Here is a 19,661-nt window from a genome sequence, read left to right as displayed (position 1 = left end):
CAAGCACTGCCAATTTAGATTGAGCTGCAGCAACTTGACTGGCGGAGACAGCTGCACCAGCTGTGCAAAGCCCTCCGCAATCCCGTGAATTGACACCTGCCGAAGCTGTACTAACTGCGGCACAGTCAGCTGCATTAAGAAAAGGACACAAGCTGGCGCAGAGTCAGAAATATTAGAAATAGTGAAAGAACAAAAGAGGTCTCGGAGCATGTGGCAGGGATGTAAAGCACGAGAGCTTGAGCTTCAGAATGTACAGTTGAAGCTTCAGAAAGAAGCAGCCAAAAAAGAAGAGAATCTCATTGATGTTCTTCAGAAGTTTCTAGTATAATGGATGCCTTGAAGAAGTATTTATTTATCAATAAATACTAGTTCGCGTTTGTATTAGGGTATTTCCTAAAGGATACAGTAGATTTAGGTAGCACTGATTTCTGTTCAGCCTAATAAAATATCCCTGCTACTATACTTGAAAATTTCCAAACTTGAATGATATTGATTTATATGTGGCGTTTAACGTCCCAAAACAACCATATGATTACGAGAGACGCCGTAGTGGAGGGCTCCGGAAATTTTGACCACCTGGGGTTCTTTAACGTGCACCCAAATCTGAGCACAATGGCCTACAACATTCCCACCTCCATCGGAAATGCAGCCGCCGCAGCCGGGATTTGAACCCGCGACTTGCGGGTCAGCAGTCGAGTACCTTAGCCACTAGACAACCACGGTGGGGCAATTTCCAAACTTCTGAATTACAACTTGCATCTTACATGACGTTGAAGTTAGTGCAAAAATGACCAAAATTGTGGTGGGCAAACGAGATCTATCGAGCCTATAATATCAGAATAAAAACCGGTGACAATAATTTGCACACCAATTCTTTGCATGTCGCGATAACCAAGAGTCCTCCTATCGTGCTTTTATTCGTACCCTCACGCCTACATTATTGCTGTAATCCTTAATTTGACCGCAAATAATACCGCTTTTCTGACTGCAGCTTAGTATGCCTTTTCCCCACCGGGAAATTAAGATATCCTGATGTAGAAACCGATGGCTTGGAATATTGAAACCAATGCGCTTACGTATGCTATTGGAGAGTTCTTACTGGGCAACACTGAAGGAAAAATGTAAAGCCCAAATTTGTGTATTTTATTCCGAGAATCAGCATAAAACACGTTAATTAACTCTGAAAGGTTAATATCATTGTGCAACTCTTTAATAACGCAACTAGTCAAACTTTCACTTATTTGGGAAAACTATAAGACTGACTCAAAAAGGTACAGAGTGCAGATTGAGAAACTTTCGGCAAGTGAGCCAGAGTAAACATACTAAATAACTATGTGTGTAGCAAGCAACCGAACACTGAGGTCATGCACATGGGCTAAATGTGCATCAAATTTGACTAGAAGACAGGACAGATGTATACTAATTGGAAACAGATTCAAGATAAGCCAATAAACTATACAAGGACTATAAAATGCACGCTTTACTAAAATACATTTAAAATACTTATTAGAATAGTAAATAACAACATATTATTGTAAAGATAGCCTTTAAAGACTACCATATTACCGAGCAATAAAATGAAAGAGACAATCGCCCGCTAAAATGTGAAGGTGATATACGTTTCACTTTAAAAAAGCCATTTGGATGGTAAAAGGTTATTGAGTTTGCTGCGATATTTGTTTCTTTTGAAGCGCAATGAAGATAAATCACATCGCTTTATAAGATACAAAAATATGAGCAAAAGAAATATGCATGGTGTACATGTTAGTGGAAAAGTATTTAGAGCATATAAAAATACCCTTCGACAAATGCCTAATCTCCCACTTTCAATGCTTCTGGGAAGCAAAAAACGTGTGCCATAAATAGAAAACAATAAAAACATGGGGTACTTAGTAATTCTGTGAAATCAGCGAAGCAAGTACAGCTGAGCATTGAGCAATGTGTGTGCCGTTATAAGAAAAAATGTTTGAACAGCTGAAAAACAGACCAAGTGGTCTAAATTTCCAAAGCTTTTCACTACGGCATCTCTCAGGATCATATCGTGGTTTTAGGACATTAGGCTCTAGGTAACAATATTGTGTACCGAATACAAACATAGTACAGCTTTGACGCAGTACATGAAGGCCGAAAATGGTGCATATATTCTTTCAAAACAGTTTCACTTTCGCAGGCAAAAGATTACCTCAGCTACCTGAGACTATGACTAACCGCTGAGTTCTATCAAAAAAGTATTTTGCAAATGCTTTACTGACGTCTTCATGGTTTTTCGTAGACGGGTCCAGCGTACAACTTGGCTGCTCGTAAGCAGCATTCCAGAATGCTACTTTCTGTTCCCATTGTGGTTCTACGTGTTCGTGAAACCTTCACATATGTTATAAAGAACACAACATGCCTAAGAACCAAGGTAGTGGTGGCGAGCTTCCACTCCATGCGTTTCATATTAAAACGAAACCTGGCTTCCAAACGGCCAAATGCATTTTCTACAACCCTTCTGTTCATTGAAAGATTATATTTGCACGCCCTTTTTTGTGTGTAGGGCTGTGCATTCGCATATGGGTTCTGCAGGTTTGGAGACAGAGCAAATGCTTGGTCACACAGCACTAATGCAAGCACACAAACTCCTTCGATTGTTGCTGTTAGGCGTTTGAAAAATGCGCTTTCAGTAGCTTTGCAGAGGACGGATCTTCCGTACACAAACGAGTAGTTGCACCGCCGTGGGGAGCCAACGTTTGTCAATATGAAGCGGTATCGGTGGTCTACCAGGGCCAGTAAAATCATGCTACACCTGCAAATATAACAGCATGTTGGAGTTAGTACTGTCAATTATCCAGAAAACATTCCAGTCTTAAGCCAACATATTTCGTATGAAACACGTAGCATCGACTGTTATTAAATGAATGCACCAAACGTAAACATAAAAGGTCAAGACAATCAGGTGAACAATCTTATTACATATAACGAAGTTAAGCAGGCCTTCCCAATTTACCAGCCTTTGTAATTGTAGTAGTCTGAAGCATATTTCCGCGGTGGTGACACTTGAAAGTGGCACCCGTCAAGCACCCCTACACCTTGTGGGAATCCTGTGACCACAAAAATTGCCTCATATGCTCCTCAATGTCGGATGGCGAAGGCATCTTCACCCAGTCATCTTCCAGATTTTTCAGGATGGCCATACAGAACTCTTTGTAGAGCAAGTTCACAGTAGAGCGGTCAATCGCGAAATATTCGGCGATGGTGTGGTCTTCGGCCGTAGAGCACAAGTGGTAGAGTGAGATGGCTACTCTTTTTTTGACTGATATAGGCTGTCTCATCGTTGTGTCCACCCGCTGAATGTCGGTACGACACGACTCAACAATGTAACAAAACATGGCACTCGAGACACGAAAACACCTCTTAAAGTATGCTTCGCCAAGATTTGGTAGCGTTTCTTCAAACCAGTGCTGTCTACGATCATAACGCCACCGAGATTGAGGCTTTGTGCTAAGCAAAGACGCTGGGCGATCTGGTTGAAATGATTTGAAATTAACTGAAGTTCAATGTCCTGAAGCTGACGCATAACAGCTTGTCTCTGCTCCAGAATTCTTCACTCTTGATCACGATACTTTGCACGGAAACACACAAGTTCTACCATGAAAAACTGAACTCTGTGAACATCTTCTGAAAGATGTGACAGATGCGCTACGACAGGCGCCATATTATATTTACGCTGTGGATCTGACTAGCGTCGTATAGGTTGCTACGGTTGGCTGCAACGTAATAAAACAAAGCAAGAAACATAGAGCTATTTGTATTTAAAAAGTGGATCAATAGAACACTACCTAGTGCGAGGGAAGGTTTTATAAACGTTCTGCCACTATTCATTTGCCTTTATATTGACCATTTTCCAACAAGGAAAGAAAACATAAAAAATCTGTCAAAAAGTAATCCTATTTCACGGTAGTACAGGTCTTCGACATCTAAGCTAAGTTCACTGCATGTCTTCGGATCATTCTGCCGCAGACATATCCCGATAGCCCCTGAATTGGGCACTAGAAATGGATAATAATAACGCTACGCCATGCCTCAAAAAGAATTCATGACTGCTGTTAAGGCACTACAACACGAGGTAAAAAACAAGGCCAAGTTAAACGAAGTGATAGGACTCAAATGTCAGGGAACCTCCGATGTTTCTCTTAAATAAAATCAAATATTGCTTCACAGAAGTGTTTGCAGTGACTGGTATTGCACCAGCAGTTGGCGATTTTGAACCAATATCTCAGTTTAGACTGACATGCTGCATATGAGACCTCTCATGCCACAAGCTCATTATCAGTGGAGAAAATTAGGGTTGAAGTTTAATTTTTAATTTTGTGATGCTCAAATTTTGAAAATGTATTGTATTTTTGCAACATTGGCTTGATGAATATATCTGAAACTTCGTATCTTAGGTCCATCACACCGACAGATGACAGACTACTTAATTTTGATGAATTAGTATTTACGTAAGACCCAGTACACGCGTTTGAATTTCATGATGTCGCGTGGTTTCGGGTGAAAAAATCAGTGGCATCTCCACCCACATTTTCTTCTCACGCGTTTTTTCTCTTACAAAGCATCGTTTAGTGGTACAAGTGATATTTCCTGGATTGAGAAATTGTACATGACTAATACGTGAAAAACGTTTTTGGTTTTAGTGTCTTTTAAAGGTGTACCGAGACAATTTTGAGACATAACATAACATAACTTTATTTTCCTTAAAGACCCCTCGAGGGGGTATTACATAAGGGATGGGTTAACATATAAATTTTTTTTTTGTTGCCACAAATTTTTATCACGAAAAGTGGACACATAATCGATCAAAAAATGATGATGAGCATTCAGTGGTGACGACATCATGGGGAAGGTCATTCCAGTCTTTTGCTGTCCGAACAAAGAAGGACATAGAAAAGGTGGTCGTCTTAATCCTCGGCCGGGCAACTTGAAGCGAATGACACGTGCGGTGAGATATGCGGGCCGGTGGGGCGATGTAGGGATGACGAAGGGTGCTGTAAAAAAACTTATGAAAAAGGCTGAGACTATAGATGCGGCGGCGAATGTCAAGGTTTAAAATAGCCGATTCTTTTTTGAGTGATGTTACACTTGTATTGTAGGAATATGAAGAATGAATGAACCTGATGGCACGGTTTTGAACTGCCTCGAGTGATTCGATCAGATAGGCTTGGTGTGGGCTCCAGACTGCGGATGCGTATTCTAATTTGGATCTGATGAGGGACTTGTAGGCCTGTAGCTTGACAGTTTTAGGTGCGTGCCGGAGGTGACGTTTCAGGAAACCCAGAGATTTGTTCGCTGATGATATAATGTTAGTAATATGCGTGCACCAGTTTAGATCATTACATATGGTGACACCGAGATACTTGTATGACTGCACGTGTTCGAGGGTAACGCTAGCAATTACATAAGGGAACAGAAGGGGGTTGTGGCGGCGGTGAAATGAAACGATCTTGCATTTGTTGGGATTAAGTTTCATGAGCCACAGGTCACACCATTCTTGCACGTGGTTTAGGTCATCTTGGACAGCGGCTTGATCAGTGGGGTTGGTAATTGGTCGATATATTACGCAGTCGTCGGCGAACAAACGGATACAAGAGGAGACACATGAAGCTAGGTCGTTTATGTAAATCAGGAAGAGAAGGGGCCCGAGTACGGAGCCTTGGGGGACACCTGACGCTACTGGAACGGGACTAGAGTGTACTTCATCGATGGAGACAAACTGCGAGCGGTTAGTTAGAAATTCCTCAATCCAATTTACTATGTCATGATGTATATTTAAGGATCTAAGTTTCATTAAGAGCCGCTTATGGGGTACAGTATCGAATGCTTTCAAGAAATCTAAAAAGATGGCGTCCGTCTGCAGATTAATGTCAAGATTGGCATGCAAATCCTGAACAAAAAGGGCTAATTGGGTTTCGCAAGAATAACCTTTGCGAAAACCATGCTGTGCGGGGTGGAAGAAGTTATTGCCGTCAAGAAAATGAATGATTTGGGAAAAGATGACGTGCTCCATGATTTTACAGGGTACGCTTGTTAAAGAAATGGGGCGATAGTTTAGAGGGCTGTCTTTGTTACCTGATTTGAAAACCGGAGTGACCTTCCCCGTCCTCCAGTCGGCTGGTAAGTGGCCGGTGTGAAGTGACTGTGAGAATATTAGCGACATAATCACTGAAGAAATACATTTAGTGTTTTTAAGAATTTTCGAATTGATTCCATCCACACCTGCTGAAGAGGACAGTTTCAATTTTTCAATGACAGACATTATACCGTCTGGCATAAATGTTATACGCGACATAGAAGACGGTACACAAATTGGTAACACAGGGAATGGTATAGGGGTTTCGTGGGTAAACACAGATGAAAAAGCAGTATTGAATAGCTCAGCGCTCTCAAAATTACCGATAACGTCGCCCACTTCACTTTTCAGTGTAATGCTGCGCGTTTCCTGTGGATTAATTATTTTCCAAAACTTTCTGGGGTCATTAGTAAGTATCTTGGGTAAATCTGTGTGAAAATCGAGCGCCTGGCGCTGCGTAAGGCGAGCAAGTATGTTTTTTCAGCCGCATAGTATTTTTCCCAGTTGTGAGCACTCTGTTTTAACCTGGCAGCGCGAAATAACCGTTTTTTCTTATTTTCTAGTCTTTTCAAGGTTTTTGAGAACCATGGTTTCTGGGAAGACGTACGAAATGTAGTTGTAGGTATGAATTTTCTTGCTAGCTCCCCTATTTTGTTTTTGAAGATTGTCCAGTTGTCTTCGACTGTTCTGCTGGAATGGCGAGCTTCAAAGTCTGGTAAAAAACGTTGAAGTTCGTTGTTGATTGCCTCGTAATTCCCTTTATCATATAGATTGATAGTCTTCGATTGAATCAGGCTGGGCGAGTGACTGAAATTGAAGACTGAGTGTATAACCTTATGGTCGCTGATTTCGCGCAAATATGTAAGCGAAGATAGCGTTTCGGGATGTGTTGTTAATATCAAGTCCAATATGTTTGCTGAACTATTTGTCACGCGGGTTGGCTCCAACACCAGCTGTGTGAGGTTAAAGTTTAAGCAGACATTGACGAATTCTTTTGATTCCGCGCTTGTTCCTGACAAAGCTGCCAGATTTTGCCAATCGATGTCAGGATAGTTAAAGTCGCCGAAAATTAGGACGCGCGCGTTGGGGTGTTTCAACATGAGATGATTCAATATGTGGTTAAATTTCTGTGGAAAGTCTGGGTTGCTTTGCGGGGGCCGATAGCACACTCCAAGTAGCAAAGTTAGTGGTGTAGAACGAATGAGAAGCCATAGTATTTCTAAGTCAGTCGCAATGTCGATGACTGAGCACGAAAATAGCCTACTAGTGGCGATCAGAACACCTCCCCCACGGGCGCCCTTACGATCGTTACGAAAAACGTTGAAGTTCGGAAGATCGGTCAGGATTTCGTCGTCTGTGACGTCATCAGAAAGCCACGTTTCGGAGAGCACGACTATATTGCTGCTAGATGACGAGACAAGACTACATATTTCCTCGCGTTTTGAAAGGAAGCTGCGCACGTTAGTGTAGACCACAGAAGTTGTAACATTTGCTCGGGCGTTATTACGGGGGCGGTGTGGCAGTTCGCGATGCTGCCTGGTTTGCTATGGGATTTCTTTGACTTTTTGCGATACTTCATCGAAGGCATACTTCTTTGAACCAAGAAACAACGTTTTGTAAGGGCATGAAAAAGCGGTTGACTTGTTTCTAGCGAAGGCTATTAGGTGTTTTCGTGCATTTTGAACCGAGCGTGAGAAGTCCTGCCTGATTGCGTAAGTAGTACCTTTTAGTTTTTTGCCGTTAGACAAGATCGCTTCTTTAGTTTTAGAAGATGTAAATCTTACTATGATAGGACGCTGCAGGCCAACCTTGTAGCGGCCGAGCCGATGTGCCCTTTCAATTTCCTTCGGATCAATTTTTATGTTTAAGTGCTCACTGCAGAGGTTCATAATTAATCCTTCCGATTCCAAGAAAGTTTCAGAGTGGTTAGTATCTGGAAGTCCGTGGAATAGCAGGTTGTTGCGTCGCGAGCGATTTTCAGCGTCCTCAAGTCGAGCCTCTAAGGTTTCAATGTGACGGCTGGTTGCAGCCGTACTGGCTTGCAATGTCACTAGTTCTGATCGCACAGATGAAAGGGTTTTGTAGTGCTCCTCCAACTGTGCTATTCTATCATTTAGGTCACGAATAGTTTTTCCCGTAGTATGCAGCTGTACTTTTAAGTCTTGCACTTCGGAAAGGAGTGCTGACTGCCCGGTAGATATTTTTTTCAGCTCAGCCAGAATTACAGGGTCAGTAGGCCCTGGATTGGTTTCTATGTCCCCTGACAGTAGCAGTAATAAACAGTGAATGGCATCGATACATTCAAAAGCAAGGCATACACAGTACTGCGGGCTCGGCAGCTGGACGAGAAAGTAATTACTTGATTTTTTTGAAAAGAAAGAGCTTTTTCTACCAACCTGCATAGCAAACAGGAGCGGGTTAGATGACTGTTCCGTGGCGTAGCCACCGAGCCCACAGCATGCCGCGCGGGGATGCTCCAGTTTTATAGCTGTTGGTGATGCTGATGGCGATAGGGCTACTAGTGGCTGCCGTATCCATAGTTCCTCGCGTGGGGGCGCCGCTTGACAGGCCAGCGCATCGATGTTGAAACCGCATTGGGTAGGCGTATCCGCGCTGATATCGAGCCACAAAGGCTCGCAGGCTGCTTGTCTGTGGGGCACTGTGTCCAGTGAGGCGGAGGCAAGTGCGTGAATGGCAAGCATCACGCACACCTGCATAGCAAACAGGAGCGGGTTAGATGACTGTTCCGTGGCGTAGCCACCGAGCCCACAGCATGCCGCGCGGGGATGCTCCAGTTTTATAGCTGTTGGTGATGCTGATGGCGATAGGGCTACTAGTGGCTGCCGTATCCATAGTTCCTCGCGTGGGGGCGCCGCTTGACAGGCCAGCGCATCGATGTTGAAACCGCATTGGGTAGGCGTATCCGCGCTGATATCGAGCCACAAAGGCTCGCAGGCTGCTTGTCTGTGGGGCACTGTGTCCAGTGAGGCGGAGGCAAGTGCGTGAATGGCAAGCATCACGCACACCTGCATAGCAAACAGGAGCGGGTTAGATGACTGTTCCGTGGCGTAGCCACCGAGCCCACCCGAAAGGGACATCGCGAAAGGGACATTTCTAGTTTTCTCCGTACGCAAAAGGTATTACCACTTAGCACACAATAGTCAGCCTGCAGGCATGAGATAGTTACTCTGATTTTAAAGATTTCGTTGCAAAGTATTGGCAAGCAATGGAGTGGACATTATCGTGACGAGTCAACAAGCTCCCCCCCCCCCCCCCGAGTTTTCAAACGGAGTTTTCGTGCAGCCTAAATCACAGAAATCACTGCCACGGTCAATAGCGACAATGCACTTATAGTTTATATGTACCACGAGCAGATCGATTATCTGTCATTAGTACGTTGCAAATTGCCAAGTTCCTGCAACGTCACGATGCCTTGTCAGGTTACGGAGAAGCCACCCACTTGATATCAAAACTGAAAGTGTCTTTTAACGAGGAGGCATTAAAAATATATGCGATGCTTTTCCGGGCAACAGAGAACTCTCTTCTTGAACCCAATCGTTTTTGTATAAAACACCAATTCCTAGATATTAAAAATTCGTCCCAGTACTCTTTTAGGTGATGCCAACAAGATAAATCGGGACAAATATCGGATGATTTGGCAGTATGTACTTCGGTACATGCACAATTACCTGATCAATTGTGAAGGAAACAATATAAAAGAGTGGACGGTAGATCACAGCCAGTCTATAGGCGCTCGTTTCGTGCTTTTATGGCCTAAGCAGCCACCGCGAGTAAAATATAGTTGTTTTTATGCAGTGTCAGCGCACTCCGCATGAGGGCGTCGAGAGCCAACAATTCAGAACAACTTTAGCTGGATACGCATTGTATTGTAAATCAGCTGTACCCTGCCACTTTCTCTAAACAATGACTTTTCCATTTGTAGGAAGCAGTGAGAGTGGTAGAGGTGTGTGTGGGCACAGCCTTGCATTTTTTTTGACACTCATGCAATGGGTAATAAATATGCACACGCAACAACACAAACATCTCTTTTTCAAGGCTCGAACACGATCTATTCGCTGAATTCGAAAATGCTTGAAGCTTGTGTGGTTGTATTTGTCATTTTGGTGCATGTTAAACTTCACATGGTGAAAATTCCCAAAGCCTTCTAGTATGGCGTCCTTCAGAAACATATCAGTGAAATAACTTCCTCGAACAAAAATTCTTGACAATTGCAGTCGATTCTTGAGCCATTCATTGAAGATTCCCTGCTACTGGCCTGTCTGGAAAGTGTAGACAAGAGTCACGCAGAGGGGTCGGCGCTAATTCTGAAAATATTCTCCGAATCCTTCTAGTTAATTGTATAAATGTTGATGGATCAAAATGACATGCCAACTGGCTTTGTTTACAAGCCCATACAAAACAATTTCCGGTTAGAAACAATGTCGCTACTTCAGCTAAAAGCATCACGACAGAGTTTTACCAACAGTGCTTTTTTTTTCTTCAGGTGCAATGAATATATATTAGTTCTAATGAGAACATTTTCTGATTCTCTAAAATTGTATTGTTTCCTGCGTCTCTGGAGAACTATATTGCACATGAAATTGTTTCACAATTTTTCATCGGCATTGAAGATTGCATCTGGGATTGTGTGAGCTTGATTTTTTTCTTTACTACAACAATTTTCCAAAACTGTATCACTACATGCTCTTTCATGTTCCTAAATTTTGTGTTTTCACTTTTAACAATTAATATTTTTATTGACATTCTTATTACTATTGCTATTACTCCTGCTACTGCGAATGCTATTCACACCTACTTGTGAAAAATTGTGACCCTTCCTATTATGCTTTTACTTTTCCCTTTTTGAAGGATTTATTTCAATAAACACGAAATGTGATACCTTGAACAAAAATGTACAAAAGTTATCATTTTCATAGGCACTGGCGGCCGGCATGTGGATTCGAAGTAAACTTTCCCAAAACTATATTTCTCAGAAAAAAGAAATTTGTTGTCTGTCATTTCGTCTACCAGTTAGTGACGGATCATGTGGCCGAGCCTTCTGAACACGACACACAATGGTACATGCATGCAGAATGGAATATTTATAATTTACTCCTGTCTTGAAGTATCAGAAAGAGTTGCCATATATGCTTCCTACCATGTTTCTATTGCATTGGTACCACCAAGAAGTGCGACAGTAGAAATGAACCTGAGCATTATTTGAGTGCGCTAGCCTTTTTTTCCAATGAACGGCGGCGAGTTCGTTTGGAACGAGATCGCAGCGATAGCTAGAAGCACAGCGTCCTTCCAATGAACAGGCCATAAAAAAAAGCGAGCATGCGCCTCCAGATTGGCCACAGGTAGATATACTCGGGACAATAAAGAGAGACAATGACTTTACATAGATTAACAAACTATGGTTTGAGAACTCTAATGCTACAAGTTTCACTGTAATCAGTTTCATTATTAATAAATAAAAGTCAAGGTCAAAATTTCAATGCTAAATTTTGTGCTTAAATATTTTCCAGGGGTGCAACAGCCGAACTAGAATTTGGAGCAATTTTTGGAGCAGCAAAATGTTACTTTTGGAACACTAAAACTTCGATTCGGAGCAGATTACAAGAGAAAAATTATTCATTATATATATATATATATATATATATGCAAACCATTTTCCATTCCTTAAATCATGCACAGTGAATATGAGCACTGCTATTTCCACAAAGTAGTATTTTCTTTATTCACCCCACTCAGCAAACAATGATGAGGTTCACATTACAAGTTACCAGGCCTGTCAAAATGTTCGAGAATTTAAATGTAGATTTCCCAAGATTAAGACAAAAAAATTTGTAAAACTGGAGGAAAAAAACTGACTTTTTACTGCTGCAGAGAAGTCATATTGTACTCCAAATAATTTCACCTGTATCTTTTTTAGGCATCAGCGAGCATATTAGTTTTCACAAATATGTGGCATATACATACATCAGTCATTGAACAAACTGTGCAGTGTATAGAGACAACAACTATAAGTCTCTTATAAATATTATAACGCTTTTCCGAAGGCCACCCATGTGCTATAGCGAAGGTGGCTTAAGCGGTGTCTGTGCACAGGTTAGAACAAGACCAAGATATTTTCAAACCTTAACCCCCCCCCCCCTCCATTTTTTTTCATGAAGAGGTTAGATTTACGGCACAACTTTTTAGCTTGCTTGCAAGGTGCGTTTGACCAGGTAAAGTAATAATGGCATGAGCCAGTTGGCCTCGCAATGGCACTTGATATCTATCGCATGTGGCGTTGCTATGGCAACTGACGTGGTCACGGCATGAACTAAAGCTGCTAGTGTGCAAGCTCGATATGCTGAGAGTTTGTACACATCCAGCTTTAGTTCTTAATGATTCCTAACATGCTATGGCCGCAGTTGCTGACAAGAAAATTCATATTTCCAACGAAGTGTTGCTGGCTACGGCAACACATCTTTTTGGTTGCAGTTGCGTCGTACCGCTCGTAAATATCTGCTGTGGTCAGCAGACTGACAGGCACGCGGCGTTGTTACTTCATTTGGTCGATCGAGTTTCGCGAGTGTCTTGACCTAATGAGCACCTATCTTACACTGCGGTTTAGGGTTAGGGTCTGCCCACATAGATTGATGATGCAAACTACAAGTGGCTAAAGTGGTCTCCATTTCTCTAAAAGTGGGGCAAATGAGAAAATTTTGATGCTGGTCGGGCATTTTGGTGAAGTGTGGCACAATTTCAGCAAATTTTATGGTTTCCACACAGCTCGGCGCACAAATGAAAAATTTCATAAAATTGGCGTAATCAGCGCAGCTGTTGCACCCCTGCATTTGAGAATCTTGTAACCACTTTCAAAATGTCTTTTTCGTATTTTCACAAAATTGGCTCAATGAAAATTTCCAACCATCGTATGCTAGGTCTAGCACCAACTGAACACAATGTACTTCATTTTTATTGAGTAGAAGCTACGTGGGACTCCCCCAGTAGACGCCTTCAATATTTCGTACGTCACTGTGTTTGGCACGGTAATCTTAGTGAAATCTCCACCCAAATTTTCTTCTTTCATGTTTTCTCCGCTGCCGAGCAACATGTCGCGCAAGAGAGGTATTTTCGGGATAGTGAAACTACAGTTACTAATATGCAAAAAACTGTTTTGCTTTTTAGTGTCTCTTTCAAGAGAATGAAAGCGTACTTCACTTTATGCAGAACTGGTGCAGGAATTAAACCTTCAGTTTTTAGACCTAAGGCTATGCCTTACTTAAACTGGGGTGAGACTGCTGAAACTAAATTGGAAGCAGTTCTTGGAGCAGCGAAATATCAATTTTGGAGCAGTTAGCAGCCTTTACTAAGTTGTCCTGAGAGCTTGAAAATACCTATTTCAGGAATGTGGGGGCACCAGTGCATATTTTAATTGGCTTATATTACACATTCCACTGAAGCAGATTTTGAAGGAAGTTTTTGAACAGAATATCGCTAGGTATGAACTGCACAACTTTTTTACATAACACACACGTGACCTCTCTAACCCTCGTGACACATGAAATAATATCTAAAAAAGGCTTTGTTGAAAGCTAGGTTCTGCAGAAACATTAAAAAGAAAACACACATCACACTTAAAAGAATATAAAAATTGTGATTGCACAAAAATTATAGTGATGTAACAGTGGTCGTTCGCTTAAAAGAAAGCCTGACTTGATAGCATCAAGAGCTTTTAACAAACAAAAGCATGCTGCACTGCCGTTCGCAGCCACCTCATGCAGGACCACCTCCAAGAGTGCAACGCGAGAGCCAAGAAACCTCACCGCATAGACTATCTCGTAAAGCACGTGCATATTGCACTAAGTGATCAGCGAGTGATACTGATAACGCCTCTCCACATGAGCAACCACGCACTATTATTCGAGCTCAAGTTGGACAGTTTTATATTTTTTCAATATCTATAGGTCACCTCCGTCGATAATGAACTCCCAATAATACATCAACTTGCGATTGCTGCCCGCACCACTCGTTGACTCGCCTAAAGTGCTCGTGCACCTTAGGTGAAAAAATGTCTGCCCATGTAAACAAACCACAGATCACAGAGAGGCCGGTTTTATTGTGAAAAAGAAGAAAAGAAAGGAAACGAAGTTCCACTGCCGCCGACTGAAACACTGATTGAGATAAGCCAAAAGCTTGTGTACCCAGAGCCGGCACGCATGCAGTGACACCTCTTTAAGCACTTGTTGTGAGTTTCGATTATAAAACGAAGCAGTCGTGAATCGCCATTAATAAAAACTGTGCCAAGTGATTGCCGATGCATGATGAGTCACGAATAAAGCACGAAGGCGCCCGTTAATATTGTGTACAATGCTTTGAACACTCGTTTTGTCACCGCGGCTTCTCATGTAACCAAGCGTTTTTCTCTACCTGCAGACACTGATGTGCGGATTTCATTTGCGATGGCTTTTTTTAAATGTCAAATTCAATGAGAACTCAGCTGTCTAAATAAATTAGTAGATAATGGGTATCAACCGGGAATATGTTGCACACATTCTGCCGCTCATGGAACCCATTTTGAGAACCCATGCGCACGTGCCAGAGCATCCGGGAGGCGCGTTCGATGGTGAGAAAAAATAACTCCACGTTTACAGCTACTCGCTCACAGCAAAGACGTACTCGTAGGTGACCGCATGCAGCAGCAACATGAAAGCCACAATGCCTGAAAGAACCCGCAATGCACGACAGAGAACCGGAGAGTCAACCCCGCTATGCTTGCCACCCAACTCGGTGGTTTTCACTAGCCGACATTGGCGCTAGAACACACAGCCTTGCTAGTAGAAGCAGCACGCTCGATGCACGGCAGCACATTTTTGTGGGGTCACGCATATTTTCCAAAGTTTAAATATTATGGCGGCACCATGGAAGCCTTTGTCACTAGAAAGATGGAAAGTGAAAAAAAAAACACAATTGGTGGCGTCTTATTAGTCAAACTCGCCATTTTTTCCCCACTGAAGCTGAGGTCGGCATCAAAATTCTAGCTTTCGAGGCTGTTTCGGAGCAGTTCGGTGCAGTTTTCTTGATTACTATGCTTTTAGAGCAGCTTGGCGCAAAAAACGGAAATGTATCAAAAATGCGCAATGTGAGCAGCTGTCTCACTCCTTACCAATGCATGTGTGTTGGCAGTACAGGCTCAGGTCGCAACAGCCTCTTTTGCCTTACACATCAGCGTATTCTAAAGTGATCAAAGATGAATTGGCTGCATCTTTGGTACAGGAGGCTGTGTGCAAGTGATGTATGTACAAGGTATTGAGCAGTGCTTATGCTCAGACCCAGAAGTTTCCAACAGCAGGGTTTCCAAATTATGTGGGCACTAGATCCTGCGAAAAGCAGGCGAGATGGATCAAACATTTCAGCAAATGCGAAGTCTGTGAGAAAAATCATGAAAGCCGCTTTAGCCTGCTGTCCTGCGTCCAAGTTCTTTATTGATACAAGCTCTTAATAGTACATGAAAAAGCACAACACTTGTTAGACTTATTTACAAGATGGCGCACAATTAAGAGTGTTGCAACCAGATATGATGCGACAGTGGTACGTACGGCTCTCATTTGCACACTTGTTAAGCTCGCACACTTGTTAAGCTCTTGCACACTTGTTAAGCTCGGGGCCAAAGGCGAAACCAAAAATAAAGGTGAATGTAGTAAGAAACACCGAAGCTCCTCTATTCCTTGTGTTGCAGGAGTAGTGTACAAGGTTCCTCAGTCATGCACCAACAGTTACATTGGCCACACTGGTAGTTGCATGTTAGATTATGGGGGCACCAGAAGAAATGCGAAAAGAATATCTGATTACCGACTTGTTTGCTTATTGAACAAAGTTTCACTGAAAGCTACTGTTTAACAACATCAGTGGTGCAACAGCCGAAATAAACTTGGAGAAATTTCAGGAGCAGCAAAATATTACCTTTGGAGCACTAAAATGTAAATTTCGAGCAGGTTACAGGAAAAAAATATGCAATTTTTATCACTAGATACCTAATATTGAGCTGTATGAAAAAATGGCTTACATTTAGAAACAAAATATGTATAAACCATTTGACATCACCTCAATTGTGCAGTGTAAACATGAGCACTGCTATTTCAATCAAAGTGGTATTTTAAACCACCCCACTGAGCCAAAAATGATAAAGTTCATATTAGCATTTGCTGTGCCTGTAAAATCATTTGACCGACTCTGCGAATTCAAATATGTATCTGCCAAGCTTGCGACCATGAAATTTGGGAGATTCCTGAAACCGAAGACCACAGGTGGTGAAAATAAATAAAAAAACTGAAGCACAAGTTTAGTTTGCTTTATTAGGGAAGAAATGTCATACGCATCTCCAAATTATTTCCAGTAGCATATTTAGACATCAGTGGCTACACTGATACTCATAATTGGGCTGCATACAAACGCATGAATAAGAACATTTTGTGCAGTGTACCGTGACTAGGGATAACAGCCCCTTCCAAATCTTCATACGCTTTTCCGCAGAGCACTATTGTAAAATGGCAAAGGTGGCCTATTCAGGATTCCCTGCATGGGTTAGAACCCAAAGCCAAGAAATTTTCTAATCGCTACAGCTTCTCTTCCCCAACTTCCCATCTTGTTGGTTTTTTTTTCCACCGTGGGGTTAGGTATCGCTTCTGCTCTCCCTTAAGGCGCGTTCAACCAGGTAACGTAACAACGGCCTGCACCCGTTGACCTAGCGACAGTACCGCAGATGTCCATCGCCAGGATCGTGGCCGGAACGACGCAACTTCACGACAAAAAAAAAAGGGGGGGGGCTCAGATCTTTCAATGAAATAAGGAGTGTCCAGTTTTTTTTAAGTTTATTCACAAACTGTGAAATACTTCACGGCAGCTCTTGGAAGATGAATCAGTTTTCGAAGCTTACTAAGTTTTCGCCTGTAGATCAAAACAGCATTGAAAGGAAGTGACAGTGGCTATGGGCCCATCTTACAGACGTAATTTATAAGCAAAGAACCCTGTGAGCTGAGGTCGTAGATGGCAGAGGGGTTGCCAGAAATTTTTTTTGAAGGGAGCGCCACGTTGATTAGAATGGGTCCCAGCTAGGCAAGTACATGTGGTAGACTGTTATTTTCTGCACCCCAATATACAATAGGAAAATATTGCGAGGGCAGAGGCACAGGCCTGGTGTGCCGCCCCTGGCTATGCTACCGGTGGATGGAAACCCGTATGGTCGAGTACACACATAGAGAAGGAGTGCCGGGGAGGAAGATGGGAGTGGCACAGGCTACTGATAGGTTACCTTGGCGAGAGAAGTACCTCTAACTGGAGTGGCACATGTATGATGTAAGAAAGAAGGTTGCGTCCAACGTGCTAGCCAAACACACAGAAGCAACTGGCATATAATAGACTGGAATAAGGTGAAATCACCAAAATAAATGGGAAAGAATCGGACTTCCAGGCTATATCTAGACTATGACAATTCGGACAACATTGGGGCACACTTTTGAGTGAAATGACAAAGACAGCAACTTCCCACAAATATACACACCAACATTCTATTTTCAAATATACATAATTGGACTGTTCGCACATTCATTTTTAGTTGTGAGCATGGCTCCCGTGTGGAAACCTAAATGTTTCGCTTTTATGTGAACATTCATGGTCGGTGCTCATGTTAACCTTATAGTTGAATAATAACCACAACACAACAAAAGAGGGGTGACAGTGGCACTGCAAGCCGCCGTGAGATTACCCTCACGTTTGTAGCGCACTGTGGCATGTTGCCGGTAACTTTTGCTGTCTTTGCAGATTGTGTAGTCTGCAGAAGTCTGCACACATTAAGACAGAGCAAAACAACGCTGTTCGAAAATGAAGACACTGCAAAGTCACGGTAAAGTCACACATGCAACTGCCAGCTTTCCTTTGCCAGTGCGAGGCGAGATCACGTGACCCAACCCTGCACGTCACAGCGATTGCAGCACTCGCGCGCCCGATGGTGGGCCTCACGCACAATATGTTAGGGAAACTGCATGACCGACCTGCATGACCAACTGAACGGTGCAGCAAGCAATAGAGGAAGACAAGTGTGGTAAGTGCAGGGTGAATCAATGGTCGAAAAGACAGTGACAACAGACTTTTCGAAAACAGTCAACCATAGATTCTTGGCTCTCTAACCCATTTGTTAGTAGTGTAAATAAACATCTTGTATATTATAGAAACCAAAAGTCAGTGAATCACTGAATCAAACCGTTTTATAACATACTCTGTCCTGTCATGCAAGTTTTGGTTCATGTCAAACCTTAGTTGGCGAAAAAATAGAGCTCACTCAAACTCACTTATACATACTTCACGCGTGGGGCTCATTCTGACCCACTAAAATTTTCTTAAACCAGACTCGCTCGGCATCAAGCTCACTGAAATATTACTCACCCTTACTCACTCAAGCACATGGCTTAAGTTAAGTATGAGCGAGTCTCGACTAAGTCAACTCATAAGTGAGTCGCTGACCCAAGGTGTTAAGTTAGGTAGACGATCACAGCGCGCCCAAACTTAATAGGCTAGAATAAATCAATCAATCAGATAGATACTATACAGACCGACTGACAGATAGATATGATTAAGGTGCTTTTAGTTCGCTAAAAAATGCTCTGCTTTAAAGAGCAGGTGACTACCAGGAGCTCAGCCCTTAAGAGAAGCTTCACTTTGCGACTTCAGCTTATCTGGTTTCTATGAATAGAAAGCACTTAAAGACAATTTGAAACTTGCCACACTCTACTAGCACTGGTGTTCAAGCGATAGCTGACACACTGCCCTAAACAAGCCTTGAAATGCAAACTACAGGTCAACAGCACAAAAAAAAAAAGAGATTCCTTGTTATCATGGCAGGACGACAACACTTTCTAGGCTAAAAAAAGAAATAATTGGAAAGCTGATGTGTTTTTGAAGCACCCGACAGCGTTGTACAGACCTTGTGTAGAATCTGCTGCCATCTAACAGACACCGAGCGCATTTCTGCAATGTTGAAGGCTGGGCGCGCTCCACCTGTGCAAGCACGGAATGTCCATATTAACGTGTGGTGCAGACAGGGGCCGCAGTGGCAACAAATTTTCGTGTGCCATGTTGCTCAGAGTGAGGAAACTGGGATGCTAAAAAAATATTTTCAGGAAATCGACCTCTATGTTATTAGACTTCCTGATGGCTGACGCAAACGGCCAGATCATTTGCTTATTTTGCTGCTTGAAACGGCGTGCAAACGGCGTGAAATCGTAAGGTGCAAACAAGCCCCGAAAGTGATGACGTGAACCCAAATATTTTACACCTACTGTGCTGTTTACGAGCACATGCCCCCCCCCCCCCCTCAAAGGGTATTCAATGAAATACCAGCTAATCAGCACCTACTATATGGATATGCTTTTCATTGTTCTTTTTCACGCACAGAATGCTAAAAGTTTAAAAGGTTTATTGTGTGTTAATGCTATATATAGCGTACGTTGATGACTACAGCAGCAAAGCATTATTTATTTGAAATATAATGAAATAGTAAAAAGTTTCA

This window comes from Rhipicephalus microplus, chromosome 5 (assembly GCF_043290135.1).
Source record: "Rhipicephalus microplus isolate Deutch F79 chromosome 5, USDA_Rmic, whole genome shotgun sequence".
Taxonomy (NCBI): domain Eukaryota; kingdom Metazoa; phylum Arthropoda; class Arachnida; order Ixodida; family Ixodidae; genus Rhipicephalus; species Rhipicephalus microplus.
This window is presented reverse-complemented; position numbering follows the sequence as displayed.